Source organism: Ovis canadensis, chromosome 7 (genome assembly GCF_042477335.2).
Source record: "Ovis canadensis isolate MfBH-ARS-UI-01 breed Bighorn chromosome 7, ARS-UI_OviCan_v2, whole genome shotgun sequence".
In the NCBI taxonomy this organism is placed as follows: domain Eukaryota; kingdom Metazoa; phylum Chordata; class Mammalia; order Artiodactyla; family Bovidae; genus Ovis; species Ovis canadensis.
The window spans coordinates 92,198,269-92,220,500 of record NC_091251.1 but is presented as its reverse complement, the minus strand read 5'-3'; the positions used below and the strand labels follow the sequence as shown (position 1 = coordinate 92,220,500).

The 22,232-nt window shown below is 43.7% G+C and overlaps 1 protein-coding gene and 1 non-coding gene across 14 annotated transcripts in view; one reads left to right on the top strand and one right to left on the bottom strand.

Moving 5' to 3' along the window:
- Nucleotides 1-22,232, top strand: part of SLC8A3 (solute carrier family 8 member A3) — a 168,037-nt gene that overhangs the window by 96,948 nt on the left and 48,857 nt on the right. The window lies entirely within an intron of this gene.
- TRNAC-ACA (transfer RNA cysteine (anticodon ACA)) lies at nucleotides 21,064-21,135 on the bottom strand. The gene has a single exon. It is a non-coding gene; the product is annotated as a tRNA-Cys (tRNA).

Below are 22,232 nucleotides of genomic sequence, written 5' to 3'. Positions count from 1 at the left end.
ATTCTTGTTCCCAATCTTCTTCAATATTATGTCTATAAATTTTTCATTGATGCCATTTATTAAATCAAAGAATTTCCTTCTATTTCTGTTCCCTGTTAATTTTTTTTTTAGACCACGAGTGGGTTTTAAATTTTGTCAGATTTTTTTCCTGTGTCTCTGTAGATAATCATATGGTTTTGCTTTTAAAGCTGTTAATATGGTTTTTACATTGATCAGTTTGCAAATGTAAACCAATCTTATAATACTGACATAAGTTGTACTAGGTCCAGATTCAAACTACTACTAATTTTTGTGTATGTGTCTACTTTCATGATGGAAATTAGGCTGCAGTTTTTTTCTCATAAGGTTTTTGCAAGGGTTTAGGGTATCAAGGTTATTTGAGTTGAAAAGAACTCTCTTTCTTCATTTTTCTTAAAGAATTTGTGTGGCATTTGAATTATTTCTTCCTTAGATGATCCATAGAATATACCAGTGAAACCATTTGGACTAACAGTTTCCTGTTAGAAAGTTTTGATAAAGAATGTAATTTCTCTACAATATATACTTATATTTTCTGTATTATCTTGTGACAGGTTTGGTGAACTGTATTTTTCAAGGAACTTGTCCATGTCATCTATATTGTTAAATTTATTAGCATAAAATTGACCATAATATTCTTTGAATGTCCACAAGATCTGTACTGATGTCCCTTCAGTTTTTTTCAAGAAAGCTTGCTAGAAGCTTATCAATTTTATTAACCTTTTCAAAGAACTACCTTTTGGTTTTACTTATTTTTCCTCTTGTTTGTCTATTTTTCATTAGACTGCTTTCCATTCTTTATTTTCTTTCTTCTACTTTGGGTTTTAATTTGTTCATTTTTTCCTAGTTTCTTGAGATGGAAGCTAAATTACTGATTTTGAAACTTTTTCCTTTTCTAATATGTGCATTTAAACTTATGTTCCCCTGTAAGCCCTACTTTAGCCATGTCTTAAAATTTTGATATTGTTTTTATTATCATTAAATTCACAATATTCTAATTTTCCTTAGGATTTCTTGTTTGACCCCTGGGTTATTTATAAATATGCTGTAATTTCCAACTGAAAGTGAAAATGTTAGTTGCCCAATCCTGTCGACTCTTTGCAGCCCTGTGGACTGTAGCTCTTCAGGTTCTTCTGTCCGTGGAATTCTCCAGGCAGGAATACTGGAGTGGTAGCCATTCCCTTCTCCAGGGGATCTTCCCGACCCAAAGATAGAACCCATGTCTCCTGCATTGCAGGCAGACTCTTTACTGTCTGAGCCACCAGGAAAGTCCAATTTTCAACTGTCTAGAGGCTTTTACATATGTCTTATTATTGTTGTTTTCTAATTTAATTCTGTGGGGTCAGAGTACATACTCTGTAAAATTTCTGCCTTTTGAAATGTATTGAGAATTGGTTTTTGACTTAGTAGATGGTTTATCTTGGTGAACATTTTATTTTCATTTGAAAGGAAAGTATACTCTATAGTTATTGGGTGTAGAATGAAGTGATTGATAATGTTGTTTAGATCATCTATATCCTTACTGAATTTTGTTTAATTGTTTCATGAATAAGAAAAAAGAGTTACAAATCTACAACTGATTGTGGATTTGACAGTTTCTCTTAGTACTGTCAGTTTTATTTCATGTATTTTTAAATTCTGTTACTAGATGTGTATTCATTTATGATAGCTGTAGCTCCCTGATGAATTGGCTCTTTTAAAAAGTCATTTATGGGGACTTCCCTGATGGTCCAGTGGTTGCAACTTCACTGTAGACCTGTTTCCATTTGATATTATTTCTTTTGATCTGAAACTTCCTTTAACATTTCTAGTGCAGGACTGCTGGAAACGTATTCTCTGTTTTCATTTCTCTTGAAATGTGTTTATCTTGCCTTCACTTTTTTTTTTTTAATTTTAATATCTTTAATTCTTACATGCGTTCCCAAACATGAACCCCCCTCCCACCTCCCTCCCCATAACATCTCTCTGGGTCATCCCCATGCACCAGCCCCAAGCATGCTGCATCCTGCGTCAGACATAGACTGGCGATTCAATTCTTACATGATAGTATACATGTTAGAATATCATTCTCCCAAATCATCCCACCCTCTCCCTCTCCCTCTGAGTCCAAGGTCCGTTATATACATCTGTGTCTCTTTCCCTGTCTTGCATACAGGGTCGTCATTGCCATCTTCCTAAATTCCATATATATGTGTTAGTATACTGTATTGGTGTTTTTCTTTCTGGCTTACTTCACTCTGTATAATCGGCTCCAGTTTCATCCATCTCATCAGAACTGATTCAAATGAATTCTTTTTTACGGCTGAGTAATACTCCATTGTGTATATGTACCACAGCTTTCTTATCCATTCATCTGCTGATGGACATCTAGGTTGTTTCCATGTCCTGGCTATTATAAACAGTGCTGCGATGAACATTGGGGTACATGTGTCTCTTTCAATTCTGGTTTCCTCGGTGTGTATGCCCAGCAGTGGGATTGCTGGGTCATAAGGTAGTTCTATTTACAATTTTTTAAGGAATCTCCACACTGTTCTCCATAGTGGCTGTACTAGTTTGCATTCCCACCAACAGTGTAGGAGGGTTCCCTTTTCTCCACACCTTCTCCAGCATTTATTGCTTGCAGATTTTTGGATGGCAGCCATTCTGACTGGTGTGAAGTGGTACCTCATTGTGGTTTTGATTTGCATTTCTCTGATAATGAGTGATGTAGAGCATCTTTTCATGTGTTTGTTAGCCATCCGTATGTCTTCTTTGGAGAAATGTCTATTTAGTTCTTTGGCCCATTTTTTGATTGGGTCGTTTATTTTTCTGGAATTGAGCTGCAGAAGTTGCTTATATATTTTTGAGATTAGTTGTTTGTCAGTTGCTTCATTTGCTATTATTTTCTCCCATTCAGAAGGCTGTCTTTTCACCTTGCTTATATTTTCCTTTGTTGTGCAGAAGCTTTTAATTTTAATTAGATCCCATTTGTTTATTTTTGCTTTTATTTCCAGCATTCTGGGAGGTGGATCATAGAGGATCCTGCTGTGATTTATGTCTGAGAGTGTTTTGCCTATGTTCTCCTCTAGGAGTTTTATAGTTTCTGATCTTACATTTAGATCTTTAATCCATTTTGAGTGTATTTTTGTGTGCGGTGTTAGAAAGTGATCTAGTTTCATTCTTTTACAAGTGGTTGACCAGTTTTCCCAGCACCACTTGTTAAAGAGATTGTCTTTACTCCATTGTATATTCTTGCCTCCTTTGTCAAAGATAAGGTGTCCATATGTATGTGGATTTATCTCTGGGCTTTCTATTTTGTTCCATTGATCTTTATGTCTGTCTTTGTGCCAGTACCATACTGTCTTGATGACTGTGGCTTTGTAGTAGAGCCTGAAGTCAGGCAAGTTGATTCCTCCAGTTCCATTCTTCTTTCTCAAGATTGCTTTGGCTATTCGAGGTTTTTTGTATTTCCATACAAATCTTGAAATTATTTGTTCTAGTTCTGTGAAAAATGTGGCTGGTAGCTTGATAGGGTTTGCATTGAATTTGTAAATTGCTTTGGGTAGTATACTCATTTTCACTATATTGATTCTTCCGATCCATGAACATGGTATATTTCTCCATCTATTAGGGGGCAGGGCAGGGACGCGCGGGAGGCGCGGGCTGCAGTGCTTTGCCTTCACTTTTGAAATATAGTTTTACTGGGACATAGAATTCTAGTTTGACGGTTGTTTCTCCCTTTTTCTTGGGTTCCATTGTCTTCTGACCTCTGTTGTTTAGGAAAAGAAGTTATCCCTTATTTGCTGTTTCCTTGTATATAATACATATAATATGTTATTTTTCTTTGGCTGCTTTTAAGATTTTTCTCTTTATCTATGGTTATCCACACTTTGAATATGCCTAAATGTTGTTTTCCCCTGGAGAAGGAAATGGCAATCCACTCCAGTACTATTGCCTGGAAAATCCCATGGACAGAGGAGCATATTTATCCCACTTGGTGTTTACTGAGCTGCTAGGCTATGTAAGTTAATTTTTCCCTTGAACTGCAAGGAGATCACACCAGTCAATCCTAAAGAAAATCAGTCCTGAATATTCATTGGAAGGACTGACACTGAAGCTGAAACTCCAATACTTAGGCCACCTGATGTGAAGAACTGACTCATTGAAAAAGACCCTGATGCTGGGAAGGATTGAAGGTAGGAGGAGAAGCGGACAACAGAGGATGAGATGATTGGATGGCATCATTGACTCAATGGACATGAGTTTGAGCAAGCTCTGGGGATTGGTGATGGACAGGGAAGTCTGGCGTGCTGCTGTCCATGGGGTCGCAAAGAGTCGGACAGGACTGAGCAACTGAACTGAACTGACTGGGACATTTTAAACCATTATTCTAGGTTTCTTCTGTTCTGTTCTGTCTCCTCTCTTCCTGGCACTCTGATCACACATAGGTTATACTGCTTGACATTACCCCACAGGTCACGAGGTTCTTTTTTTCTTTCTGTTTTTCTCTATATTTCTGTTTTTTCCTCTCTGTTCTTCAGATTGAACAATTTGTCTTATCTGTCTTAAAGTACATTTATCTTTTCTTATCCTATTTCCAATCTGATATTAAGGCTACCCAGATCTAAAATTTCTATTAGGTTCTTTTTTATAGTTTCCATTTTTCCGTTAAGGTTTTCTGTTTGCTCATTCATTAAGACGTATTTTCCTTTAAGTTCTTAAACATACTTGTTTTAAAGTCATTGTCAGCTAATTTCAACATCTGAGTTATGTTAGAGTTATTCTCTATTGAGTGATTTTTTTTCTCTTGTCTGTTGGTTACATTTTCATGTTTCTTCACGTGTCTAGTAATCATTTATTGTTTACTAGGCATTGAGATGAATATTTTAAAAGGTCTCCATAATGTCATCTTCCTTTAAAGTGTATTGAATTTTGTTTAGAAATGAATTACAGTACTATAGCTTTTGTTTCTGTCAAGCTTGGTCCTGTTCTTTGTAAGGATGGGCCTGTTTTTAGTTTTGAACAGTTCTCCTTGCTCTGCAGTATGGTCCTTACTTCTGCAAAGCTTACCTTCAATGCCTGAGATGCTTAGTGAGGTCTCATTACTCTGATTGGGCTGGAACTGCAGTATTTCCCATCATGGCCTGATCTCTGTTTTATCATTCAACTCTCAGGCCTGCATAATAAGGAGATCCCTTCTGGGCCTTGTGGAATCTTGCTTGCACTTGTGCAGTCCAACCCTCCACTAAAGACCTACAGGGAACCTACATGCAGACTTCTGGGCTCTCCCTCTCTATAGCTTCCTCTTCTCAGAGATTCTACTATGAAAATTTCAGCCACCTCCACAATCCAGAACTCTAATCTCGACTTTTATCAGCTTAGCCCAACTACTACTCTGTTTCAGCTCCATCTTTGGCTCCACAAGAAGAAAAAGAAAAGTATCTCCAGGAAGGAAAGCTGGACAATTGTGAAATGGTTATGACTTTTGATTCATGTGTTGCGTTTCTCTTAAAGGTCACAGTTCAGTCCTGTTTGTTATTCAATACCTGAAGACAGTTTCTTCAAATACTTTCCCAGTTTTATGACTGTTTTCAGTGGGAGGTCATGTCTAGTACCAGTTACTCGGTCATGACTAGAGATACAAGTTCAACATGAATCTTTTTTAGAATACAAATTGGGTCACATCTCTTCCTGCCCAAAACCCTTTGGTAGCTTTCCATTCAATTCAGTTCATTCGCTCAGTCATGTCCAACTCTTTGCGACCCCGTGGACTGCACACTCCAGGCTTCCCTGTCCATCGCCAACTCCCAGAGCTTGCTCAGACTCATGTCTATCGAGTCAGTGATGCCATCCAGCCATCTCATCCTCTGTCGTCCCCCTATCCTCCTGCCTTCAATCTTTCCCAGCATCAGGGTCTTTTCCAATTACTCTTACTTTCCATTACTCTTAGGATGTTTGTGATCTCTAATATCGTCTTCAAAGCTGTATATGACAGGGACTCTGCCTGCTTCTCTAGTTTCCTCTCTAGTTCCTTTCCTCCTTCATACACTACCCTTTTATTGGCCTTCTCACTTTCCATGGAGTTCTCCCACTGGGGGCTTCTCGTATCATATTCCTTCTAACTTCAAAATGCTCCACTATCTCCTTGCTGCTATTCATCCTCAGGTTTCAACCAAAATATGATTTCTTGAGGATGGCCATTCCTGCCCCCACCGTGAGTCTTAGGTTTCCATCGCCTATTATATGCTTTTGTTTCACTCTATATTTTTCCTTCAAAGCACTTACTAAAACTATAATTATGTGGTTATTCTTTTATATCTGTCTGCTCCTCTAGAATGCTCAATCCAGCAGCATAGAGAGCCTGTCCCTTGTATTTATTCTACATCCCCAATGTTTATTAGTGCCCAGTACTTAGTAGTTAATATGTACTTGTTGAATAAATGAATCTACCTCTGTCTTTTAGCTCTTTTATTCACTTTATCACTGATAGTAAATATAACATCTTGAATTTGTATAGTCTTTTTTCTTTTTCAAAGAGGAATCTCCTGCATAACTCCTCTGAGTTTCCCAAAACCCTGTAAGGAAGCTTTGTGACTGTTATCAGGTAAAGATTTTTGAGACATAGAAAAGCCTGATGATATGTCAAAGCTCATACTACCAGAGGTGGAAACATGGCTAGAACAGTCTCCAAGCATCTAATCAGGAATTTTTTCATAAGAACCCCTCTGGCCATCTTTCTACCCTTATAAAGAAAAATGTGTACACAGTATAATCTTCTTTTCAAAACAAGTCTTTAGTTTCTCAGGATGGAATCATGTTGACTTTTTAGGTTCTTAAAAAAATACCAGTGAGCACAGAGAAGACTCTATGTGGGTTTACACTCATTTTGTTCCCATCAGTTTCCACACTGAACAGTTTCCCCATTTCCATTCTTGGCTTTGTGGGGCTCTTGGCTGTCCAGTCACAGTTGAAAACTGCTTGGGTTTTTTCTTGCAAAAATACATCTCAAACATTCTAACACCCCCTTTCTAAAAAAAGTGAATAAAGGCTGTTCCGAAAATCAGCCACGAGTCTATAAAGCCTGCAGTCATCTGTGTGCTGTCATCCCTGGGTGGACGTGCATGTGCTGAGCTCTGTCCCCACCCCCACCCAGCTCCTTTCTGTGATCCGTGTGGATATTCACAGGACAACTGGCTGGGAACACCACCTGAATTTTTGACCACACAAAGCTGAATGGCTGATCCAGGTTTAACCTTGACATCATCAGCACGACCTTCTCAGTACAACTTTGGCTCAGCAGCTCACTTATGCATTCCAAAGGATGAATAAATGTAGTGTCAGGGTCTCCTTGGGGGTTTTTGAACTCATTTATCTGTTCAATCTTTTATAAAAGCTGAGGAGATGAAAAGGTAGGCCAAAACAGTTTTGTACTATTAAAGGTTGTCTGATTTCTCAGTACATGTTCTTTGCTGCTTTTCTACTAAAACATGGTTTGGATGATGTTGGTTTTAGTAGGTCTTGTGCACAATGGGCCTGATAATGCTGTATGGTATAGTACAAGGCTGTATGGTAGTGGTTTGGGTGAGCAACTAGTCCTGGTTTTAGGTGTTCATCATCAGAGCCTTTGTCCAGCTTCTCGTGGGCCCAGAATCCCTGTCTCCATGGAACAACACCTTTGAATTCTGGAAATTCTAATTCCTGAAGCAGTTGTGAGGAGGAGTATCTGATGCTTATCTAAACCAAAATATTTGCAATTGGTATAATTCTGGAAGAAAATCTAGGTCATTTTCCTGCCATATTTCAAATGTGCTTTTCCATCCTTCCCAGTGGTAGTGCTGACACTGTTTATAGAGCATTTATGCAATGAACACTGTGCTAAGCTAGTGTCTTCATTTTCTGTGAGATAGATACCAAGCCTAGTTTTACAACTGAGATGCACAAAAATGATATAAATGCCATCAATTCATTCACTGAGTTAGTCTGTGGAAGGCCTGGGGTTTGAACCTCATTATATCTGTCTTGAGTCTGTAGTCTTTGCTTTTAACCAGGGCTTGGAAAACTTTCAGTAAAGTGAAGTGAAAGTCACTCAGTCGTGTCCAACTCTCTGTGACCCTATGGACTATGCAGTCCATGGAATTCTCCAGGCCAGAATACTGGAGTGGGTGGCCTTTCCGTTTCCAGGGGATCTTCCCAACCCAGGGATCAAACCCAGGTCTCCCGCATTGCAGATGGATTCTTTGCCAGCTGAGCCACAAGGGAAGCCCATTTCTGCAAAGGGCAGATGGTAAATATATCAGTCTCTGCAGGGAATATGTGGTCATGGTCACATCTTCTTCTTTCTTTTACAACCCTTTATGAAAGCAAAAGCCATTTTGAAATCACAAACCACACAAAAAGTGGATGATGAGCCTGATACGGCCTGGCTTCAGTCTGTGGCCATAGTTTGCTGACCTCTGCTTTTAATCAGTGCACACACTGTTTCTCAGGATGTGAACTCAGTGGAAAACTGAGAAAAATGGTGAGAGCCTCGGAGAGGTAGCTGGATGACAATAGGTGCTGTCCCCGCTCTGGTGAGATGAGCCAGGGGTCATTTAACCACTGGCTGCTGTGTGCCTGGAAGAGTTCAGCTTTCCCTTACCAATTCTGTCAGGAACCCTGTGCCTCCAGCAACCCAGAGAACAGCCCGGAGGGACAGCCCTCCTCTGGGAAAAGGAAACCTGCAAGGCCAAAACTGTCTTTGTGTCTGCCTGATCCTTCTCAACCTTTCTTTCCTGCACCTTCTTGATTATAATCAGAGCACTATCCAGAACCCTAGAGTCAGCAGCTTTTTATTTGTATGTTTTAATTTATTTCCCTTTTCAGTTGCCAAGCGTTTGACTGTTTAAGGGACTCCCGTGGTAAATATTTATCTCCCTCCTGGCACAGTGAGGTTCCCTTTGCTGGGCTCACACAGTGGGGTTCTTTGAGTGCTGCCAACCAGGACAGCTGACCATCTCTAGTAGATGGAGTCCCCAGCTGTGGGCTGAACCCCTTCCAGAAGAAGCTGGAGGGCCAAGAAGCTTCCTGCGAATCCCCACTGCCCCCATCTAACCAACATCTCCATCTCCTCGCCACACGCCTCCCTGCCTGCCCCCTTCCCCTGGCGCAGACACATTCTTCTGCCTGGCAAAAAGAACCGTGTTTCCATGGAAGCCTCATTAAATCTGCATCTTGCTTCAGTTTGGGTTTGATCACGGCTGCCAGAGTATTTTTATCCCATGCAGTTCCGTAATGAGATGGGAATTGGGGAAGGGAGAGGGGACAGTATGGACAGAGAAGATTTTTTTTTTTTTTTAAGAAAAAAAGAGGAAGGAAGGGAAGGAGAACCTCAGGAAGAGGGTCCCACCAGAGGAGGGAAGGGTGGAGCACTCCTTGGGTGGTGAGGACCGCTGCTCCTGGCTGGCTCCACCCTCTGGAAGCCTCTGGACACTTGCCATGACAGCTGTCCTGGTCACATGTCAGGGGAGCCTCTGATCTCCCTTTCCATGAGTTCAGTTGGCCCCAGCCAGGGTGTCACTTAAACCAGGGAGTGTGGTGGATGACGCCACTGCTCATGGGTTTCCCCTCCCAGGGGGTGGAGGGGGCAGGGAGGCAATAGTAGCCAAGTTGAGGACTGGGGTTCTCAGGGTCTGCAGTTGTAATGGCCACAGGGTGATAGCAGGGGAGAGAGGGTGTCTTAACACACTGGAGGTTTATACCCAGAGGCAGGATTTGGGGGGTCAAAGAGGGCGTGTAATGTGATTGTGCCAGAAGCTGACACCAAGGCCATCCCTGGCTGCTGAGGTTCTCAGAGCTTTCGTGTTGGCCCTTCAGCCAGACTGTGCTCTCACTCTGCCCTTGTGTGTGAGCGGGCTCTTGATAACCCGATTGGTCATTTGCATTGGCGTTGTTGGAATGTGTGTGTACACACACCTATGAGTGCGGGTCCATATATTATATCACATAAAGAGATCAAAACCACAGGCAGGGAGAATAGCTAACATTCACTGAGCCCTCCTTGTAGCCACACAGCATTTTAGGCATTATGTACGCAATAACTCATTTTCCCTTCCCCTACTCTATGGACGAGACGCTTAGCATCTCCATCCTACAGACAGGGAAACTGAGGCATGGAAAAGTTAAGAAACATACTCAGGGTCACAGACCTAATTAGCAGTGGGTCTGAGCATCGTACCCAAGTAGCCTGACTTGCGAATCTGCACTTTGAAATCGGTAATGTTAGCATGGGCCTGTCATATGTTTGAAACAATTTTCTGTACAGCACCATTTATAGTAACTTTGGATGGATGAGCTGAACACAGTCTCCAGATGTGATGCTGGGATTTCATTCATCCTTAAAGAGATGGTGTGGTTTTTTTTTCCCAAGGTTTTCTGAGGGCGGTATCCAAATTCATAAAAATCTTCACAATCAAGATTTTCATGAGCTTCATTCTGACTCTCTTGCTTTGCCGATCTTCCCACATTTCTGACTGATTTCACTGCCTCATCTCTCTAAAGCCCCGCTGCTCCCCAGTGTGTCTGCATGTGCAGCAACAAAGACTCCGTGCCGCTAAAAATACATAAATAAATAATATATTTTAAAAAACATCCTATGAGCTGAGTGCCAGCGATACCCTTTATTTTGCAGATGAATAAACTGAGGCACAGAGAGGTAATTTCCTTCAGGTCCACACAGGAAGTAAGGGGTTGGAACCATGATGCAAAAGAGGGCAGTCTGGCTCCAGAATCTGGACCCTTAATCACCATTCTATGTCACTTCCTACTTGAAAACAGCCAGGGAAAAGTTGGAGATAGATCAGTAGCCATCTCCTTGCACAATAAAGCAGAGGCCAACTGTCTGGAGCTACACTAGCCTGGTTGTTCATTGTGAAGGCCCTGTGTTCAGCGATAGCCTCTAAAGGTCAAAGTCTTGCCTGGAAGCTGTAACAACTGGGCACCAGCAGAAAAATCAATGTCTATGAGTCGTCAGTTATCTAGTCCATCTAAAAGTGAGGTAGGAAGAACACATATGTATGCCCCATGTCACTCTCCTTTTTTTAGTTGAAAAACTTAAAAACTGTATATGGTATAAGGGTATCTTACAGAATTTGGTTTAAGGCACACAGGCCTTCTGAGGTGCTGAAAGCAAGAATAAGGATGTTGCCAGCACCTCAAAAAGTCAAGGCAGAGGTTAGTCACATGCTTTTCACGGATGGAGAACCCGAAGCACAGAACGCGCCTGGCTGGGCATCCAGATCTCTGGCTTTGTGTCTGTACTGGGCCCACCAGACACGGTATCTGATTTTGAGGGGATGTGGGGTTTCTCTACTTTGTCTCTGCCCGCAGCACTGGCTCATCAGGGGGTCCTGGGGCCCTCCTAGGGTAAATTCAGTGCAAGAGCCTCAGGAAAAAAGTATGCAAAGTGAAATTCTGGATCAGCTCAAGCTCTGGTGTTGTTACTGACCCATGTTCTTGGCCTTCTCAATCAATAGAAATTGATCAGAGGCCAGACAAGATATTCATTCAAGGCTTTACTGGGGCCCCTGCTGCAGCAGAGGGGAGTGAGAACAAAGTAACAGGTCCCCTTGCTCATTCCCCATAGGGAGGTGAGCAGGTTCCTCCTTTGGGGTGAGGGCAGGGAGGGTCCAGGGATCGGCTGGAGTGGGGCTTAGATGGCTTGTCCACCCCTCTGGTGGTATTATTTGCAGGAGGCATGCTCAGTGCCCTGCTTTTGTTCCCAACTCTTCAGAAGTGCCAGTTGGTCTTCCTGTAACTTGTTGTCATAATTTGCCCCAGTTGCAGTTATTTTTAGTCCCCTTCATTTCTTCGTATTTTGTGGCTCGAGGAGACGTTCTGTCTGGGTGCAAGCACTGCAGCAAAGGGCCCAGGCCCCAGTCCCAGCCTGTCTCAGAATGAGGACTCCTGGGTCCTGAAACCAGCTCTTGGCTCATCAGTTGCTCGGTGCCATCGTGGCGCTAACATCTAGTGCTCCTGGATTGAAATACAAGTCTTCAAACTTCTGTTCCTTCTGCCATGTTTCAGACCCTCACATATCCATGCCTCAGCCCTACGGAATGGGAGCTTTCAGACCCACATTTCAGATGAGCCAGTTGGGACTAGGAGGGTAAGCAGCTAGTTCAAGGTCACACAGCTGAGCCAGAGATGAGAACAGCTCTCTCTGATTCCCGAGAGCCACTTGCCACACTCCTCCGCCCTCTGCTTCATTTCCTTGTCTGTCTGATGGGAATGATATGCCCATCTCCCTTGGATATTGTTGGGGAAGAAACAGACAAAAGAAGAGAAAGTGCTCTGAAAACGTCAGCAGCCCCTGCAGATGGCAGTTGTTTTTGTTGCCATCACCTACCACCAGCCCCCCACCCCTCACCCCCCAGAGTTTTGCTGAGCTCTACCCAGCCCTGGGCTCCTCCCCACCAACAGCAGGGGGGAGCCTGTCTTCACCCTGAGCCAGGCTGACAAAGTGAGCCCCACCCACCCCCTACCCCACCTCCCCAGGCCTGGAAGGAGTGTAGCTCCCTTGTTGCAGGAGGGAGGCAGGGATGAGGTGAGGGGATAGGAGGTGGGGATAGGGGATGTGGAGGGGTGCAGAGGTGGGCGGAATGGCAAAACCTAGAATTTGGGTCTCAGCAGGTTGAAGAGATGAGGGGATAGATTCCCCCAGCCCACCGCCCCAGATTTATTTTTGAAATATTTGTATTTGTGGATCCACATTTGCTTGCAAATTTCTGCCAGAGATATAGAATATCCCAATAATGAGAACTGTTTAATAATTGAGTGGGAAAGGAAACATCAGTTACTGAGCACCTGACGTGTATTGGATAACTATGTGACTGTGGGTCATCTTTACAATGTAGTATAGGCTCTATTTAAAGGACTTCCCTTTATTTTTTTGGGCTCCAAAATCACTGCAGATGGTGACTGCAGCCATGAAATTAAAAGACGCTTACTCCTTGGAAGGAAAGTTATGACCAACCTAGATAGCATATTCAAAAGCAGAGACATTACTTTGCCTACTAAGGTCCATCTAGTCCAGGCTATGGTTTTTCCTGTGGTCATGTATGGATGTGAGAGTTGGACTATGAAAAAGGCTGAGCGCTGAAGAATTGATGCTTTTGAACTGTGGTGTTGGAGAAGACTCTTGAGAGTCCCTTGGACTGCAAGGAGATCCAACCAGTCCATTCTGAAGGAGATCAGCCCTGGGATTTCTTTGGAAGGAATGATGCTTAAGCTGAAACTCCAGTACTTTGGCCACCTCATGCAAAGAGTTGACTCACTGGAAAAGACTCTGATGCTGGGAGGGATTGGGGGCAGGAGGAGAAGGGGACGACCGAGGATGAGATGGCTGGATGGCATCATGGACTCGATGGACGTGAGTCTGAGTGAACTCCGGGAGATGGTGATGGACAGGGAGGCCTGGCGTGCTGTGATTCATGGGGTCGCAGAGTCGGACACGACTGAGTGACTGAACTGAACGGTGGCTCAGACGGTAAAAGCGTCTGTCTACAATGCGGAAGACCTGGGTTCGATCCCTGGGTTGGGAAGATCCCCTGGAGAAGGAAATGACAATCCACTCCAGTACTATTGCCTGGAAAATCCCATGGACAGAGGAGCCTGGTAGGCTACAGTTCATGGCGTCGCCAGGAGTCAGACACGACTGTGCGACTTCACTTCACTTCACTTCATAGGCTCTATTTATGCCCACTTAACAGACAGGAGTATGATCGGCACTGTGTGTGTGTGTGCCTAGTCACTCAGTCGTGTCCACCTCTTTGTGACTCCCTGGGGCCGCCAGGCTTCTCTGTCCCTTGGGATTCTTCAGGCGAAAAACTGGAGTGGGTTGCCATGCCGTCCTCCAGGGGAATTTTCCCAATGCAGGAATTGAACCCAGGTCTCCCTCATTGCAGGCGGATTCTTTACCGTCTGAACCACCAGGGAAGCCCAAGAATATTGGAGTGGGTAGCCTAATGACCCGGAGAAGGCAATGGCAACCCACTCCAGTATTCTTGCCTGGAAAATCCCATGGATGGAGGAGCCTGGTGGGCTGCAGTCCATGGGGTCACGAAGAGTCGGAGAAGACTGAGTGACTTCAGTTTCACTTTTCACTTTCATGCACTGGAGAAGGAAATGGCAACCCACTCCAGTGTTCTTGCCTGGAGAATCCCAGGGACGGGGGACCCTGCCATCTATGGTGTTGCACAGAGTCGGACACGACTAAAGCGACTGAGCAGCAGCAGCCTAATGGCCAGCACAGTTGTGTTCGATTGGCTAGTTCCTCAGCGATGGAGGGAAGGGCTGGGTTTGAACCAAGGTCTCCAAAGTCTCCGTCTTTCTACCACTGCCTCCCATTGGAGGGGAGATTAGGGAATGGATGTCAGAGATGTTCCTTTCCAGTCAAGCAGACTGGGAGGCTGGTGGAAACTACTTGTACAAAGGTCAGCTAGTAAGGGAGAAGTCAGAGCTGGACTGAGTCCCCAGGCAGCTCGCCCTTGCCGACCCACATGGTGCAGCCAGTTGTTGTCACCCGGGCTTGGACTAGGCTTGCTATGTTCTACAGAGGCACACAAGCTGGAACAGTCCATCAGGGTTCACCAAGGTTCACCCCAGCTCATTAGCTAGGGCAGTTACCTGGGCATGTGTTCTCAGGGATGGAGCAGGTAAGCAGGAGACTCAGGATCCGTTTTCATGGCCAGAGGCTGAGCTGAGAGGCCTTCTGAGCAGTGGCAGGGTGGGAAGCGGCCAGAAGGTTTGCTTGATGATCGAGCCAGGAGGAGAGGAAAGAAAAAAAATCAGATGTTGAACGTGGGAGGGCTCGCCTCAGCTCAGGTGTGTTGAGCCAGCTCTCGAGGCAGTGACACTGCCTGTGGCCCCGCGTTTATCAAAGCAGCCCTGTCAGCCCTGCAGTGGACTCTGTGTTTAGAGAAGGACCAGTGTAATTCCCCAGAAAGGATTTAACAGCAGCCAAGCACCACTATATGTTTTCTCATATCATCCTCTCAGTAGTCCTGTGAAGTGAGCAGGACCCAGAGACGTTAAGTTGCTTTTCCAGAGCCACGCAGCTGGTCAACAGTGTCTGTCTCAGCTGTCTTCTATCCCACATGCAGTGGTCTGTGCACCATGCAAATAAAAGCTGATCGGGCAGCCATATGGGGTATGTACGCCTTTTACAGTCTCCCTCATTTCATCTTTCAGGAAGTGCTCGTTATTTTTGGTTAGACAAGAAATAATCAGGTCAGCCAACACTTGTGCAGGATGGTTAATCAAATACACAGAGCAAACTCAGACCCAAATAGATGCTCAGAGTGCGCATGGAGTCACTGCTTCACTATACAGCTTTAAGGTGTGGCCTCATGTACCTATCATAGTATGACATGTGTTCACACTCTCACCTCAGTCCCTGATTCTGCATTACAATAAACACAATTTCAGGCTTTGTTTATAGAGCCTCTGGTGAATGCCAAGCCTGGAGTTAGCAGCTGGAGTCAGAGACATGAAGAAGGCAGTCGGTGTTACTTGAGAGGACTCTTTGGTTGCAAATAGCAGAAACCCAAGTTGCATACACGTTGGAGAAAGGCTTCATTGGCTCCCATGAGCAAAGCATGAGAAGGGCAGTCCCAGGGATGACCACAACCAGCAATTCAGCTGCCTCCAGGATTCTTCCTGTCTGCTCTTTACCTGCCAACTTCCTCTGCCAGAATGGCCTCTCTTCACCAGGCTGCAGACATAGCTGCAAGCAGCCATCAGGCTCACAGCTTAAGCTTAACCATTGGAGGTGACTGTCCCTCTGTGTCAGAGACCACTTAGAGCATTCACTCAGCCAGCTAGGTAGGATGTGTAAGAAGATGGCAGCTCCCATGTCAACCACGTGGTTGGAATTAGAGGAGCAAACATACCCCAAAGCAGGGGCTTGGAGGTGTGAACCTACCCCAAACACGAGCTTATTTGTCACACTGTAGGTGGAGAACAATACCCAGTCCCTGACCTGAAGGGCCTTTGCCTCTAGTGGAGGGTGTGGGTGTGGACAAGTGAACCAGCAGCTATAATACAGTCCCATAAGCTCTAGACACAGGAGCTATGAAAGCCAGAGGAGGGGAATCCATGTGGGTCTGCGGTGAGGAAGGTTGTCAGGAAAGCCTGACAGGGGAGCTGAGAGACACTTGATGACTGGAATCATCTGGGTGTACAAGGGGGAAAGGGCATGCCAGCCAAACCCAGCCACATTAGCAAAATTCCTGGAGTATGAACATCTGGGAAAGACAAGTAACTCGGTATTGTTGGAGGCCCGGGTACAAGTGGGAGAGTGATAAGGTCCTGGTGTCAAGGATAGAAGAATAAAGGTTTCAGAAATATTTGTAGAGCTAGGATCTTAAAAACCCTGAAAGGAATTGTTGAGAAGAGGATCAGAGAACAACTTGAACAAAATATATAGGCTGAGAAGCAATGGATAGCGAGTAATGTGGTGACGAATGTTGGCTTGAAAACTGTATCTGTAACACGACGGTTTTTTCGAGGATTTTCCTTTGGGAAGAGAGGAAAAAAATCTCAGCTATGCAAGTAATTAGTGAATTTCCCTATACATATAAAATCTTAGGAAATGTGGTTATGGGGATGATGGTGAGACATGCAAAATGGTATAGTTTGTAGTTAGTGGTTACTAAGTTGGCTTATCCTTCAGGTCATGCTTGTAACATGATTTTCAAAAATTAAAGGTCCCTTAAGTTTGCCTAAAAAAATATTATAAAGGGAGAAGATTATGTTGCCTTAAGTTATAAAGGAACATAGGAGTTAGTGATACAAATGATCCAAAGCACCAAGCTACCTCTTAGGATTCAAGGGGCTAGGGTACAGCTCAGAAATCAGATATGTGCAAAGCAATATGGAATGAGACAAGTCAACAACAGACGTTTAGAAGATTGGAACTGATATAGGATTTTCAGGCACCAAGAAAATGAAATGAGACCTAATAAAGGAGAGCAGAAGTCAAGGATGTGTAAGGTATTAGAGAAAGTGAGAGGGGAGGGTTTTGTAGGAAGGGAGGAAGGAGCAACAAAAAGAGCCTTCCCCCTTCCCTCTCCAACCTTTTGCTAAAAAGTGGATTTGTTTTAGCTGAAATGACTGTAAAGCAAACATTTGTTTTCAAAAAGGAGTTATTTTGTGCTGACTTCCATCATAGAATCAGAGCTCTGCTGCCATGAAATACAGTCTCATAGTAGAATGAGTAGGAATCTTGATATCTTTCAGAAGGAAGGATGGCAGCCTGCTCAGGGCCATGCTGGGCATGATTGCACACAAGCCATAGTTCACATTTTCTTTACAGCTGTTTTCTCTGCATTCGGAGGTTACTGAAATCTATCACCCCTCAACAATTGATCTTTAGTCCAGGGGTTATTGACTTGGAGCCTAGGGACATTTAGGGCATCAATGGCTGGTTTTTGTGAAGTCTGTGAACCCTCTAAAACAACATACCAAATATTTGAGTGTGAGTGTGTATATTTTTCTGGTAAAAGACATCTGAATTATCAAAATAGTCCGTGATCCCTCAGAAGATTAAGAACGATTCCCTAGAACAGAGGGAGTTTTTGCTATACTTAGAGACTTCCAGATTTGACCAGGGCCGTTCACATAACTGGGATGCAGTTTCACACTTCAAAAGCAGGTCTATTTTCCGCTCTACAGATTCATCAAGGACATGTTGTAGCAATTCTATAAGAATCAGAAATTTAGTGTATTGAATGTATTTAGAATAAGGACTACTATATACCCATTCTTTCAAAAGGCCAAAGATTATGCCCTTGGCAGGGAAGAACGTGTCAGATTCATGAAGTGCTCTTGTAATTATATTTCAACCCTGAAAAATAATTGTGGTTTCACTAAGTAAAACCTTTATTTCAGTTAGGAGAATGTTGACTGGTTTTAGCTTCCAGGGGTAAAATATAGCCCGGATGATATACCATTGCATCGTACTTTCATTCACTAACAGGGCTTTTGTAATTGACAGACAGGCATAAGGATGTGCCCATATTATGTGGTATGTTTAAGGACTCACAAATGTTCACTGGAACTGGAGGAGAGGAAAATTCAAAACACAGAATTTCTTATGGAAAATCAACATAGAGAACATAGAGGAGGCAAAAAGAAGAGTGAGTAGGAATAATTCTTATAAAACTTGTCTGGACCAATAGCAACCAACCTGCTGATCAAAGAAATTATATTTGGGGGGAGGGGAACAGTAGGATCCAACTGAAAAATAAGCATCATACTGCCCAAAAACAGGTGACAGAAATTACAATGGCCGGATGGTGTAATGAGGTAATTAACATCTGGAGTTTGCAAAATATGCTTGAAAAGAACAGTAGGCATTGTTAGGAAGACAAAATACAAAAACTAAACAGAAGATCTTCAAAATCAGAAGCAATGGAGACAGTTGTTCAGAAAAGTACAAAAAGAAACCTCACTTAGACCTGAATTACCTGGATAATTGATAAAAACTTCCTTTTACGAAGCAGCTTCTGACCTCTGCTCTTCTCACTAAATTCTGTATTGAAGACATCTTCCATAGATGGTTTTAAAGATATCTTTGGTGTGGATAAGTCCCAAACCTGTGTCTCCTGGGCTCTGTCCAGCCGTCATCTCCCAGTTAGCCTGCCCAAATTGAAAGCATCATTTTCCTTTGCCAGAGCCAACTGCTTCTGCTCTTCTGGACATGTCTCTCTCTGTCCATTGCTCCATCATCCCTTCCTCCTCCATCAGGTGTGAAATGTTACATTTATCTTTTACTTTGCCTTACTTTCCATTTGTGCATTCAGAATGTTTTCCTCACACATCCCTTCATCCACTGATTCCCTCCCTCATTCATTTGTTCACAAGCATTTTTGAGCTCCTGCTAGGTTCTGGATACAGTGCTTGGTGCCGAAGACGATCTCGTGAACAAGTGATTTCAGTTGAGTGTGTTGTGCCACCACAAAGGCAAGAAGAGTTCCATGGGAGGGCAGAAGAGACTAACCAAGCAGTTCAGGGAGGTTGGTGAAGGCTTCTTGAAGAAGCTGATGTCTGAGGGCTAGAGGATGCGTAGGAACTGGGCAAGAAAAGGGGCAAGAAACAGTGATCCAGAAGAGCCTTTTACAGCATGCTGAGATGGCTGGATGGCATCACTGACTCGATGGACGTGAGTCTGAGTCAACTCTGGGAGTTGGTGATGGACAGGGAGGCCTGGCGTGCTGCGATTCATGGGGTCGCAAAGAGTCGGACGCGACTGAGCGCCTGAACTGAACTGCAGAAGTTTAGAGGACCGTGGAAAAGGGAAGGAGGAGCCAGTGAGACTGGCAGCTGGAACAGATGGCTGTGTTGGAAGAATGAAGTAGCATGGCCATGAAGCAAGTCAGGGAGATGATTTAGGAGACTGCTGTGGGAATCTGGGCCAGAGGTGATGGAGGCCAGTGAAAAAGAGTTTCATAATACCGTTTGCAGCAGCGTGGGTGGACAAAGAGATGACCACACTAAGTGAAATAAGTCACACACAGAAAGACAAAAGCATATGATATCACTTGTATATGGAATCTAAAAAATGATACAAATGAACTTATTTACAAAACGGAAACAGACTTCAAAAACAAATTTGTGATTATCCAAGGGGAAACCTGACAGGGAGGGATAAATTAGGAATTTGGGATTAACATGCACACATACACGGCTATATATAAAATAATCAATAAGAACCTACTGTATAGAACATGGAGCTTAATATTCTGTAATAACCTACAAGGGAAAAGAGTCTGAAAAAGAAGGTATAACTGAATCACTTTGCTGTACATCCAACTTGACTCCAACATTAAATTAAAAATTAAGAAAAGAATTTTAGAGGAGGATGGAAAGAAGAAATTGTATTTTGAGCGCTAAGTAGGTAGAAACAACAAGATCCAGTGCCTGGCTGGAAGTGGGGGTGGGCCAGAGAGGGCTCCAGGGTGCAGGAATGAATGGATAGTGTATGATCCACTGACAGGGGCTCCAAAGAAGGAGAATTGGCTTTGATGAAGAAGATAAGTTCAATTAGTAATAACTGTATGGGACTATACTGTATAGCAGACTATTATTCATCCACAAGGAAGAAGGAAATCCTGCCATTTGCAACAACATGGGTGGATCTTGACGGCATCATGCTGAGTTAGAGAAAGACAAGTACTGTACAGTCTCACTTATAGGTAGGATCTGAACTCATAGAAACAGACTAGAATGGTGGATGGGGGAAAAGGGATGTTGTCAAAGAGTACAAACTTCTAGATTATTAGACGAATAAACTCTGGAGATCTAACATACAGCATGGAGATTGCACTTAATAATACTGTGTTGTGTACCTGAAAGTCGTTACGAGAGTAGATCTTAAATAAAAATAGTAATTATGTGATGCAGGTAAAAAAAAGAAGAAGATAAATTCAGCTTTGGGGTGTGGGAATTTGTTATTTCAGAGGGAGGACCATTCTAAGCAGCGGTAAAGCTTGGGAATAGGGGTTTGAGAGTGGATGGCCCAAGCAGTGGTGAAGGTGATTGAAGATGAGAAGGTCAGCAGATCTAGTGGCAAGGATTTTGGATTAGTCATCTTGGGGCTGCTTACATCACCCAGGATGCTGGCAGGAAGACTAGGAGCCAGGTATCAGAGTCTGCAACGCTGAGGCAAGTGACTCAGACGTCAGCAGACGGGCAGGAAGCAGCAGGAAAGGGGTTTATAGCCTGCTGGGTAAGGGACCATTACCTAAGAGTGGCATGGAGGACAGAGTTTTCCTTGGCTGATGCAGCAATGAGGGCTTGTGTTTTTCAGCCAAGCCTTGAGAAAGAAACAGCAATATTCTTAGGAAGCGGCAGACACTGGCTTCCCCAGAAAACCTGCCTAGATGCATTCTCAAAGGACTCATGTTTAGAAAAGTGAAAGTGAAGTCGCTCAGTCGTGTCTGACTCTTTGCAACCCCATGGACTGTAGCCTACAACGCTCCTCCATCCAAGAGTACTGGAGTGAGTTGCCATTTCCTTCTCTAGGGGATCTTCCCAACCCAGGGATTGAACCTGGGTCTCCCGCATTGTAGGCAGATGCTTTACCATCTGAGCCACCAGGGAAGTCTGCTTGTCTAGAAAAGGACTTCGTTATCAGAACACCACCAACTAGATGTGTTAGTCCACCTGTCTCTCCAACCCTCCTGCTCTGGCCGCATGGGCTTGCCCATGGTCTGCTGAGTACACGTATTTTCCTCTTTCAGTGCGGCATAGTTTGCAGCCGCCTTCTTGCCTCTTCTTCACCTCACCTCCCTCAACCTTGTGAACTCTTTTTGTTAAATTTATTTTTAATTGAAGGATAATTGCTTTACAATGTTGTATTGGTTTCTGCCATGCAACAACGTGCGTCAGCCGTAAGTCCACACATGTCCCCTTTCTCTTGAACCTGCCCCACCCACCCCACTCCACTCCTCTAGGCTGTCCCAGAGCACTGGGTTGAGCTCCCTGTGTTATGCAGCAACTTCCCACTAGCTCTCTAATTCGCATATGGTAATGTGTATGTGTCAACATGGAATCTAGAAAAAATGATACTGATGAACCTATTTGCTGGGCAGGAATAGAGATGCAGACACAGAAAGCAGACTTGTGGTCACAGCGGGGAAGGGGGGAGGAGAGGAGGGGATGAACTGACAGAGTAGCTTTGAAACATACAAATTACCATGTGGATTCTTGATGACCGACTTCATCCCAGCTCTTCCAAGAACCTTTTAATACCTACCAAGTGATCATTCTCTCCACTGACTGCACCTCTGCAGCGCAGCACTTATCCTGCAACTATCAAAGACTACTTATTAGGCACATGTTTGGCAATCTCTTGGTAGACACAGACTCCAGCTTATACTTCATCTGTCTCTAGCACAATTCCTTGCATACCTAGATGTGTCATGAAAATTTAGAAGACTGGTCAGTTAATTTCCTACTTGGAAATTACATGAGTTACAAAGTTCTGGCCCCTGTGTTTCCTGTGTGAGGTAGGAATGACAGACAGTACATGGAGCTCAAATTCCATGAAGCAAAAGCGTATAAGGGATGGCACTGGACTATTTGTTTCCTTTTGGCTCTTGTAGCAACTGTTTTGAATTTGTTTGTTTTGCCTGAGAGCTAGGATTGTGAATGGCAGGTCAAGTGATTTTTCTGTACATCCAGAAAATGAAATTGAG